Here is a 13385-nt window from a genome sequence, read left to right as displayed (position 1 = left end):
GGAATAAAAATCTATCTGTCTATCCAAAACTAAATATATAGTATGTTTATATATATATGTATATATATATATATATATATAGTATGTTTAGAACATTGTGTTGCAAGAAATATCTATAATAGTTGAACAGATATAAACACTAATCTATAAACACACACGCGTGTGTGTATATATATATATATATATATATATATATAGGTGGGGTGAGATGGGGTAAAATAATAAAAAATTGAAGTTGAAATATTTTTGGAAAATGTTTTTCTTAATTTTCTGAGGGAAGACATTTTCTTTAAATTTGAGAAAAATTAGTTGATTTGAAAAACTTTTTCCAAAACATTTAACCCAACCAAACATGGAAAAATTAAAAAGCATTTTTCGGAAAATATTTGCGTTCATACCAAACACACCATAAATAAGTCATTATTTTCAAATTAATTAAAACATAGCTACCATGTTGAGAATATAATAATTGAATATTAAAGGTATGCACTCTCTGACAGCTTAAACTTTTAGGTGATGTGGTCACACATACTCAATTGTCCACGATATTTAAAATGTACCTTCAACATCCAAGGTTCAATTCGCATGCTCTATGGGGATATTTTTATTTGAATTTCAAAATTTTTGTTGAAATTTCAATATAATGTACAGAAATTTAACGTAAAATAAAAAACTCGAACTCTGCAATAATAAGGAAAAGGGTCAAAAATACCCCTTAACTTTGGTTTATTGTTTGGATATTTCCTCGCCGTTAAAATGAAGTTAAATTTACCCTCTCATTACTAATTTCACCAAAATTACCCATCATTAGACGGAATCCCCAAAATGAGCCAAATTGACCCAATTACCCTAACTTTTTTTTTAAGAAAAAACTTATTCCTTATTTTTAACCCAATGACCCGACCCTCTAGGATAACCTGGTACCAATTAACCCAATTAAACCTATTACCCATTTTCATTTTCTTTCAAATTTACCCATTAAATTCTCCTCTGATTTAGTACGGCGGTCTTGCTCAATAAATCGAATTTTCGCCAATGAAATGTAAGATTTTTGGATTTTAAGATTTTCATCGATCTTTGGTTCTACCCATTGTTCTGTTATAGAATGGAAGAAACTAGAAAGAGAAATTAAAGAGAAAATGAATGATAACTCTTTGTATTGATTCTTGGATTGATTCAGGTAGAAGACTACATTCCTATTTATAAATAATTAAGGAGAATCCTTCTTAAAAGAGAATCATTCTAGATACTAAAATATAATAAAACTAAATATTTTGAAATTAATGTAAACCCTATACTTGAAAGAAAATTAAATACTATAAACTATTTTTAGACTAAAAAAAAAGTAAAAAGATTCTACCAAATCTCAACATGTTATTCCAGCATCACTCTTTCGTTCACCTCTGATTTTTCTTCTCAGAAAATGTCACAAAATAGTTATTTGTCTCAAAGAAAATCTTCTTGTGGTTTGGTGGTCAAAACACTGATTTCGAGTAGCACATCTAATCCGAGAAGAAGATTTTTCCGATGTCCTCGTCCGGACGTAAGTATATGAACTGATACTGATTTATTCCTATTAGTGATTTGATTTGGTATTTCTTCGTATGAACTGGTTTCGTATTTCTTCGTATGAACCGATTTCATATCTTTTCGTATGAACTGATTTCAAGATTATTGTGGAAAATTTGAAGATAAAAGTAGCATTTGTCGAAAATAATTGCTACATTGCAGGCATCAAATGAATTGGTACTGGAAAAAGTTAGGACATTTGAAGACAGATTTTTTGTAATTGCGACTGTAAACACTTTTCAAATCAGTTTTTTGTCCATATATATGAAGTGTACATCGTATTCTGTAAATGTGTTAGGGGGGATCATAAATGTTCAGGTTCTGTAAATGTGCAATTTTGTTCAGGTTCAGTAAATATATGAATGTGGATAATAAAGAATTTGTTTGACAAAAAGTTTAAGTTGTCCATGATGGTTTGAGGAAGACATGTATGATTATCTCGGGTGGAGGGTTGCCAAAGCACCATATTTGCAATGCCAATATGCTGCGACATTTGAAGTATGTTAGTTTTTAATTTTCTTGTACTGTTTTTGATTTATTCAGTGCAGGCTCATTGTGATGCAACAAATGCATTTCCCATATTTGCAGCTACATAAACTAAAATGCATTTTTTTTGCAGCTACATGGACATTTGCAGACATTTGCAGCTGCACTTTCCATGATTTGGACTCAACTTTAGGCACTTACTACTGACGTGTGACCATATTTTTTTCGTTATTTGATCAAGGTCATGCTTGAATGTTTCTTTTACTATTCCGGTTATTTGTTTCGTTAGTGATAGTTGTAGACTATGTTGCTCGAACTCTCCAAAAATGATGTTTTACTCGTATTGGACCCTCAAAATTTACACTCTTACTTTCAACTCCGCTTAAGTCTCGAGTTCTCAAGACAGAATGAGCATTGATCTGAAAATTCAACTTTGCATTTGTTATGATTATGAAAAATTGGAGCAGTTTTGTTGTTGTATGACAATAATGAAGGGACAAGTAGTCTTTGTTGCATGTAATTTAGTATGTGTGCAGTTTTAGTAGGAAGCAAAAATATCTATTACATTAAGCAAATACATTTCCAGAATAGTGCAAAGTTTGAATATTACAGTTTAGTGTGTATTACTTCAACTACTATACATTACTTCAAATTATATCAGTGTCATTCCATTACAAGAACAAAAAGGTTCTTCCATTCAACACCGGAATGAAGAACAAAAAGGGAACCAACATCACAAAAGACACAAACAACTGAATTCACTAAACACTAACAGCTGAAAGTAATTGTTTCCGACAAATGACCTACTTTTTTCTTCAAATATTCCACAACTATGTTCAAGTTCTCCATTTCAATCTTCAAATTCTCCACTTCAATAATCAAAATTATCCATTTTCATTTTGACATCTTTCAACAACGACTCTAAATTTCGTAGGTAAGCTACTTCAGGAAAAGTTTGTTCTTCCCATTCCCAATATCCACATGAAATAAACTGCTATAAGAATACTCAAAATCACCCCATACGAAAAAATACGAAATCAGTTCATACAAAGAAATACGAAATAAATTAGTTTATACGAAAAAATACCAAATCAGATCAATAATAGGAATAAATCCGTATCAATTTATATACTTACATCTGGGTGACAACATGAGAAAAATCTCCATCCAAGATTAGATGTAGTACTCGAAACCATAACATTGACCACAAAATCACAAGAACATTTACTGAGAATAAAAATCGGAGGTGAACGGAAGGGAGATGCTGGAAGAACAATGGGTAGAACGAAAGAGAGATATCGTAGAAAAAACAACTTAGAATCAAAAAATTTACCTTTCGTTGGGGAAAATTTGATTTGTTTAGCAAGATCGCCATAGAAAATTGGAGGAGAAGTTAATGGGTAAATTTAGGAGTAAAACGGAAAATGTAATTGTGTTAATTGGGTTAGTTGGTACCGAGTTATCCTAGAGGGGTCGGGTCATTAGGTTAAAAATAGGGAATAAGATATTTTTTTAATAATTCGGGAAAATGGGTCAATTTGGGTTAATTTATGGGATTCCGTCTAATGAAGGATAATTTAATGAAATTAGTAAAGGGAGGGCAAATTTAACTTCATTTTAATGGCGAGGATAATGTTAAACAATAAACCAAAGTTGAGGGGTATTTTTGACCCTTTTTCCACAATAATATGATGAATTTCACATATATGGAAGATAATTTACTGTCAATTTTTTTCTTCACCGTAAAAATAGTGATAAAAATTGAAAATGGCTAAATGAATTAACAATGAATTTTTTATTTTTAACTACAAATTTTTAAGTCTTTCAACATAAATGAATAGAGACTCAAAATAAATATTAAATACCGAACAAAATGAAAAGGAAGTATATGACGTTAGAAGAAAATAGTTTTCTGTGGCATCACGTAAGGGGAGTTGCAAATAGGGGTTTGTCATAATATGAGCTGTTTTTGTTATGTTTTATTTTTTTTTGAGTATTTTCTTGCCTATCTCTATACTTGTGTTTTTTGTAAAATTTTAATCATGATTTTTTTTCTTTTTGCATTTCATTTTCTTTTTGGCTTTTCTCTCTTAATGCCAGATTTTAGTTCTTTTCTAAAAAATATTTCGGAGGATACATAAGCCAGAGATGTATTTGAAAGGGCATATGACATTGAATATATAGGAGAGAGATGTAGTGAGAAGGGAGGAATGTATTAACAAGGGGATAGGTTTGAGATACATAGGGGATGAATGTATCTGAAATGGATAGATATGTATGAGTGAGAAAAAAGTGATGTACCCGAGATAGAATTTATTATTATTATTGTTAAATGGTAGGGAATCTTAGGGATTCTGATAAAATACGATGTGCATTTGGGTAGTTTTTCCTATATGCTATTAACAATATATTTAGATATAATATTTATTATAGAATAAATATTTATTCAGTTTTAATAGATCATATATTTGTTGATGGTGTCTGTTTATTATATATTATTGATTTAGTGTTATTATTGTTACTGTGCTAGTTTTTTTATTGTTTCTATTATTTGTTTTAAATTATTTTAATTGAATTAAGTCTTCTGAAAATAGTTTCTTTTTTTTTTCTCTTCTCAAGTTAAAATAGAAATAAACTTTGCATACATATTTAATATCATTTTTTCACACTTACTTATAAATTATATTTAATATATTATTATCTGTTAGGTTATTAGCATTATAATATTAATATTTAACATATTAAATTGCTTTATTTTGGAGTTATAAGAATGACCATTGGTAGGCATTTGTGTTTTAAACTACCAATTTAATCATGCTATTCATCTTTGACTTGGTAGCCATGTAATGCCATTACTTTTGGCTTTATTGGTTGAATTCATTGTGTGATAAAAACATTCCAATAAACATTGGAATGGATAACTTCTACATCATCCATTAGCATTGGTTGTCCATCACTTTATTTCATTCTTATTTTCTCCATTACTCTTTGTAACCTATATAATCTATGTAACTTCTATTGTAACCTATGAAACTCCTAAGGCCATTATCTTCACTATTTACCACCTCCATTATCTTCCTATTCATTGCTAGGAAGACTTCTTGTAGTATAAATAGTGGTGGTCTTTATTTGGTTTGATATACACAAAATACAAGAGAAAATAAAGAGTGAAAGAGTTAGTGTAAAGGAGAGTTCTTATTAGTTGAAGGGAGGTGTTCTTTTTTGTGGAGCTTTGCGAGATATCCGCGCCTCAGCCTGAAGAGATTAATTTCTTCATTTTATTTTCAATTGTAATATTGCAATTTTATTATCTTGTAAGTTTTTTCACTAACAATTAATTTCTTCATTTAGGTCTAAATTTAGAAAGGCAGTTTTTACATCCATTTGATGAATTTGCAAATCAAAAATTGCAGTCATAGCAACTAAAAGTCTAATGGGTGTAATTCTTGTTACCTGAGAAAAAGTATCAAAAAATTCTAGGCCTTCTAGTTGTTTAAAACCTTTTGCAACGAGCCTAGCCTTGTATTTATCAATAAAACCATCCGGTTTCAACTTTTTCCTTAAGACCCATTTGCAACCAATTGTTTTACAACCCGGTGGTAAATCACCTAACTTCCAAGTTTTATTAGAAACTAGAGATTCCATTTCATCATTTACAGCCTCTTTCAAAAAAATAGAATCATGTGAAGATGATGCTTCTTTCAAAGTTAGAGGGTCATTTTCAATATTAAACACATAAAAATCAGCACCAAAAAATTTTTCTACTCTAGCTCTTTTACTTCTTCTTAACTCAAAATCACCAACTTCTTTATTTTTCAAAGATGAAGTAGAAGAACCACGTAGTGACAAAATATTTTGTTCAATCCTTTGACCCCCACTATTTTTAGTATCAAAAGGAAATTTATTTTCATGAAAAATAGCATCACCAGATTCTATTACAATATTATCTTCAAGATTAAAAAATCTATAGGCTGTACTATTTGAAGCATAACCAAGAAAAGCACAAGTAGTAACTTTCTTACCCAACTTTGTAATCTTGGGATCCATTAGCCTCACAAAGGCTAGACAACCCCAAACTCTTAGATATCCCAAACTTGGCTTGTAACCTTTCCACAATTCAAAAGGTGTCAATTTAGACTTTTTATGAGGCACACGATTCAACACATAACAAGCAGTTAAGATAGCTTCACCCCAAAAATTTAAAGGTGCATGTGACTCAATAAGCATGACATTAGTCAATTCAACCAAAGTACTATTTTTCCTTTCTGCTACTCCATTAGAAGAAGGAGAGTAAGGAGGAGTAGTTTCATGAATTATTCCCAAAGAATTAAACTCATTTGATTCATATTCACAGCCTCTATCACTTCTAGTTCTTTTTATTTTTCTTCCAAACTGATTTTCAACCTCACTGAGATAAGTTTTAAAATTTTCAAAAGCATCACTTTTATTTTTCATCAAGTAAACATATGTAAACTTAGAAAAATCATCAATGAAAGTGGTAAAATATCTATTACCTCCACGAGTTAGAAGTCCACCAAGTTCACAGATATCAGTATGAACTAATTCTAACAAATTAGTTTTTCTTTCAACTTGAAAATGAGGCCTTTTAGTGATCTTGGCTTTACTACAAGCCTCACACTTTTCAAAATTCTTTTTAACCATTGGGATTAATCATAAACTACTCATGATTCCAACATAACGTCATTAATATGACACAAACGAGCATGCCAATTAGTAGAAGAAAGCAGATAAACAGAAGTAGAAGTTTTATTCATTTCAACATTCAACTTAAACATCCCATCACATGCATACCCATTCTCCACAAAAATACCTTTCTTCACTATTACATATTGATCAGATTCAATAATCTGTTTAAAGCCTGCTTTATTAAGAAGAAAACTAGACATCAAATTTTTTCTCATAAAAAGGAGTATAAAGTACATCTTTCACTGTTAATATCCTTCCAGAAGTAAAACACAATTCAACATCTCCCTTTCCAAGCACTTGTGTAGTGTGAGCATCACCAAGCATGATGGTTTTGGCCTCCTCAAAATGAGTATATTTTTTAAACTAGTCTTTGGCAGAACAGACATGACGGATTGCACCAGAATCATCCCACCATCCATCAACATTCTCAACCATGTTTATGTCGGTAATCACCGCCACAAAAGGTTCTTCCGTAACGTTTGCCTGAGGGTTAGGACCACATTTTCGAAATCTGCAAAATCGAGCAATATGCCCACTCTTGCCACAAACAAAGCATGGTCCCTTTTCTTGAACTTGTTGATTTTGTGCTTGGTGATTTTCACCATTATTTTTCTTGGGAGGTCTACCATTATTTTTCTTGAATTTTTTCTTCTTGGGCTTTAAAGAAGTATTTTTGTGAGTTTCAAGAGTAGCATTATTCGAAGTAATTAAATTTACCTTCGATGTGATGTTGTTCTCTTCTGTTTGTAAAAGTGCATCTTGGCCACTTGCTTCTTCTTCCATGCGGATTTTCATTATTAAGGTTTCAAGAGAGGTTTTCTTTTGTTTGTGACGCATAGTTTTTTGAAATTCCTTCCAAGAAGGTGGAAGTTTATACACTATGCCACAAACAATAAGGTTATCTCCAATTTTAACCTCTTCGGACCTAAGCTCTCCAACAATCATGATGAAGTCTTGATCTTGATCTACCAGTGATTTGTTGTCCACCATTTGGAAACTAAAAAATCTACTAGCTGCATATTATTTCGCTCCAGCCTCTTCGGTATCATACTTACTCTGCAATGCCTTCCAAATTTTCTTTGCACTAGAGTAAGTTCTATCATAATAATCATAAAAATTATCAGATAGACAATTAAGAAGATAATACCGACACTTATAGGAATCACCATCGTACTTTTCCACTTTCTCTAGATGAGAAATAGTTTCATCATCATTCATAGTGGTGATGTCTTCTTTATTTGGATTCTTCTCGGTTAATACATAAGAAACATTGAGAAGACTTAAGTAGAAAAGTACTTTACCCTTCCATCTCTTGAAATGATTACCATTGAACTGAAATGGCTTATTAAGATATCTCATCTAGACATCCGCGGTTTATTCAATTGTAGCCATCTTGAATCTCCTTAAAATTGTTAGTGAAAAAACTTACAAGATAATAAAATTGCAATATTACAATTGAAAATAAAATGAAGAAATTAATCTCTTCAGGCTGAGGCGCGGATATCTCGCTCTCTTTAAGGAGATTCAAGCCCACTGCAACAAATGTTTTCACCGGTCCAGCAGTAGTCCTCTTTGACTTGTCCCCTCCAGGATACAACAGCCTTCACAAAGTATAACTCAACAACTCTGGACAAGAGTTGAATCCAAAGCTCTACAAAAAAGAACACCTCCCTTCAACTAATAAGAACTCTCTTTTAGACTAACTCTTTCACTTTTTGTTTTCTCTTGTGTTTTGTGTGTATCAAACCAAATAAAGACCACCACTTTTTATACTACAAGAAGTCTTCCTAGCAATGAATAGGAAGATAATGGAGGTAGTAAATAGTGAAGATAATGGTCTTAGGAGTTTCATAGGTTACAGTAGGAGTTACATAGGTTACAAAGAGTAATGGAGGAATTAAGAATGAAATAAAGTGATGACAACCAATGCTAATGGATGATGTAGAAGTTATCCATTCCAATGTTTATTGGAATGTTTTTATCTCACAATGAATTAAACCAATAAAGCAAAAGTAATGGCATTACATGACTACCAAGTCAAAGATGAATATCATGATTAAATTGGTAGTTTAAAACACAAATGCCTACCAATGGTCATTCTTATAGCTCCAAAATAATGCAATTTAATATGTTAAATATTAATATTAAAATGCTAATAACCTAACAATCCCCCACTCATTTTAATATTTAGATAAGAGAGTATATCAGTTGAAGGAAGACTACTATGCATAATGAAGGTGTGCTCTGCATTAAACCTCCACTTAGTGAAATAGTAACTTTTACTCCAGAGTCGTAGTGGTCTCAGACTTGAACTATGACTGCTTAAGGGAAATAAATATCACTGCTAACACATAATAATCAACGTGTTGACATGAGCTTTAACAGCCAGCACGTTATGGCCACGTGCTATTCTTGTTTCATGAGTGCATTTGAGAATAAGCCCCATTCTCATAGGAAGCGACCTACTTCCACACATCACATAGGTGAAATCTGTCGAGAGTGCTCCTGTAAGATTAACACTCCACCCATACGGGCTAGAGATATTCATTAAGAGTTTTATCAACTCAATCTTCACAAACTACAGGAAATAATGCACTCACATCATAAGAAGGGAAAAAATAGTGCATTTTTCACAACAAGTCATCATATGATTAGTTTTTCCCTTTGAACCTGGTTATAGGATCTCTAGTCCCCAGGTTGGGTTTCCTCATATATGACTCAAGGATATGTAGGCTTCAATCCCATCCCCCTCGATGTGCTCCAGACCTTTTCTCTTGTTAAGGCCTTCGTAAGAGGATCTGCAAGATTATCACAAGATTTGACATAATCAACATTAATGATATCATTTGTCAAATACGATCTTACATTACTGTGTTTCCTCCTTATAGGTCTGGATTTACCGTTGTAATAACAGTTTTGAACTCTACCAATTGCAGCGGTGCTATCACAATGACTTAAAATAGGAGGAATTGGTTTTTCAAAATAAGGAATTCGAAACAATAAATCTCTTAACCAATTCGCTTCCTCAATAGCTGAAGCTAAAACAATTAGTTCAGTCTCCATGGTAGAGTTAGCAATTATAGTTTGCTTTTTTGATCTCCAACAAACAACACCACCACCTAAAGTAAAGACATAACCAGTGGTAGAACAAGAATCACCTGACAAAGTGTTCCAATCTGCATCACAAAAGCGTTCAAGTACAACAGGATTTTTTTTTTAGAACAAACCACAATTTTCGTTCCAATTAAATATCTCATAACTCCTGTTATAGCATGCCAATGTTCATTACCTGGCTTGCTTGTAAACCTGCCAAGTACTCCTACTGCATATGCAATATCAGGCCTAGTGCAATCAGTCACATATCTCAAACTTCCGATTATACTAGCATATTCCTTTTGATTTATTACATCATTTTTACTTCCAACAGAAAATAAGTGAACACTTGAATCAAAAGGAGTAACAACATGCTTGCAATCATGAAAGTTATATTTTTTCAAAATTTTCTCAACATAATCTGACTGGTCAAGGAAAAGCCCCTCACATGTTCTTGTTATTTTTATTCCAAGAATAAAATTTGCCTCACCAAGATCTTTCATATCAAAATGGCTTCTAAGAACATTTTTAGCTTCATCAATAACATTCATGTTAGATCCAAAGATCAACAAATCATCAACATATAAGCAAATGATCACATGTGAATTATTCCAAGACTTATGATATATGCACTTATCACATTCATTTGTTTTAAAACCATTTTCAATCATGCAGGAATCAAACTTTTCATGTCATTGCTTTGGTGCCTGTTTCAAGCCATATAGGGATTTAGTAAGTTTACATACTTTGCTTTCTTGGCCTGCTTCAACAAAACACTCGGGTTGGTCCATATAAATTTCTTCATTTATTTTCAATTGTAATATTGCAATTTTATTATCTTTTATGTTTTTTCACTAACATTATCAATCTTTTCATCTAACTCCAATATATAGTTTCATGTGAATTATCTATTTTGAAGGGAAAATAGGTTCAAAAATATCTTTAATATATTCAAAATGACTTTATTCTTAATGGATCCTTTTAACAAAGATTAAAATCGATTCAAAACAAACTCATATTGATTTAACTCAGCTTCTTAATGATAATCCTTTAACAACATAATGGTTAGTCCTTAAAAATCCATCCCCAACAATCAATAAATTCAGACAGGATGAGTCTTATATTCATTTGTACCAATATATCAAAGTCAAATATTAAATTAAAAATTGATGTATAACGTTTCATAATATGTTTTAAGGAAGGGAATTTTTAACCATAAAAACAATCAAGATCCAATATATAGAAAGAGACGTATTTTAATCCACAATTGAAGCTAAATACAACTATGGTTTAATAGGTAAATAAAATAAATATAAATATTTTCAATAGGTTAGAGATCATATTTCAAATCAATACAAGAGTATAATTTTTCTTAAGTCACATGTAAACATAACTAACAATATGTGTACGAGTAATTGCAAAACAAAAGAAAAAAGATGGTTAAGTTTTTGAAATGAATAATAGTCATTGGGCCAATTATAAGGGAAACAAAAGATTATTGCACGACTCACATTCCAACGCCAATAATTCCTAACGAATGCAAGTAGAAGAGATAAGTTGAACCGACATCTTTACAATTTAATAATAATAATAAAAAAAAACCTTGAAAGATCAATCTCTGATCAAGGTCTCTTATTTATGGGAATGAAAATCTCTTGAAATCAAGATATAAAACAAAAAAAAAAATCTGTTAAGGGTGATACAATATGAGAAATGTATTACAAAATTTAGTGATGGAAAAACACAACCATATTTAATTACCTCATAAGACATGTTTTCAATTTCGAGCCTCATGCCTCTATGTCTATCATGCAACTCCGCGACAAATATATCAAGCATCATATAATCCTGTTTAATAGTACTATTTCTTATACATCCTACCAAACAACCCCTTAGCAAATAAAAGTCCTTAACCGATCCAGAAGCTATACTCACAGGCATGTGTTTCTGCTCATATGTGATACATATTTATATTTGGATTAATTAAGTGTTGGGACGGTAATTGAAACCTCAATATTAAACTAATTAAATACTAACCAAATAAACAACTAATATATTAGTCTTCATAGCACCACGAGATGAGCAAAGAAGAAAAAAGGGGAACACGAATAAGTATAAAGATCTGGCTGATGAAAGACTAATTTCATAATGATATACTTCAATTAAAAATCAAGAGAGTAAAAAGAGAATTCCTCTTTACATAAAAAAATATAAATAACTTTTTATCTTACCCCCTTAAGAAAAGCTAAGGAACATGATTTTTCATCTCTTAGGGCTCGTTTGGTAGGGAGTAAGAATGAGTAATTTCAATTTACTGCTTATTTATGCTATCTGGTAGGTAAGAATTTTTTTTAATCTCAAGACTATTTATACATCATAATTAGAAAAATACTATAGAATGATAGTCAAGAATTAGGAGCAGCTCAAAATAATAATTATAAGCAGTTTAAAATCGAATTAAATTTTATCATAATGGGCCTTCAATTTTAGAAAAATCATAATTACAAATGTGATTCACGTTTTGTGTGTCGACATATTTGAATTTTAAGAAGTAGAACAAAAGTACTCCTGTGATGTAATTTTTTTTAAAAATAAATAAGTTCTTTTTTTTATATTTATGAAAAGAGTAGGTGAGAGTATGAATAAAATCAATAACTCAAATACAAAGCATTAACTTTAAAGATTAACTCTGAATAAAACAATATATTAAACTCGCAATAAAATAGGCAACTTAAGTCTTTAAAACATTTATTAAAATAAATAAGTAATACAAACGTCTTAACTAAACTGACTATCTATGAAGCTTCTAACTGATAAAGATGAAAGTCGGGACCAGACCCACGAAATCCTGACTAGACTGAAAAGTAAATGAAATCCTCCGAAAGCGAGGAGGCTCACCAGAGCTAACTCAAACACTCGGATGTATCAATGAAGGTCCCATTGATGATCCTGAATACCTGTGTCTTCATCATGAGAAGATGCATGCCAATTGGCTCAGTATGTGAAATGTACGAGCATGTGTGAAAAAATCTAAAGCATAAAACATGGGCTTGAACTTGATAAAAAGGAAAATATACTTACTCTTTACAAACTTGAAACTCAAGGAATACTCAAAACTACTTAACTTAAAGATTAGATACTCGACTATGGATACTCAACTCTATATAAAACGATAATACACATGCTACATATTAAGAAAAAGTTTTATAAAACAGTAAAAACAAATTAGTTCCTTAAAGAAAATGCAATAACAAACTCAACTTTACTTATATAGGAAAGTAATACAGTTTCTGTGGTAGATTCTCTATTCGACAACCATCTTTATGAGCCTAAGCGATGGTACAACGTCTTACCTCACGTTGCAAGAGGATCGTCCTATACCTTGCCATCAATATAGAACCTGAACTACTAAGTGGATCCACTAGTCTATGCTAAAAAACACTAAGAAATCGTCTAAAAAGTATAACCCTTCTTCTGTCCATGTTGACTACATCGTTTATGGGGGTTTAAGTTAATATGAATTTGTGCCC

Source organism: Solanum pennellii, chromosome 12, assembly GCF_001406875.1.
Source record: "Solanum pennellii chromosome 12, SPENNV200".
Classification (NCBI taxonomy): Eukaryota; Viridiplantae; Streptophyta; class Magnoliopsida; order Solanales; family Solanaceae; genus Solanum; species Solanum pennellii.
Note: the sequence above shows the minus strand (reverse complement) of the source record.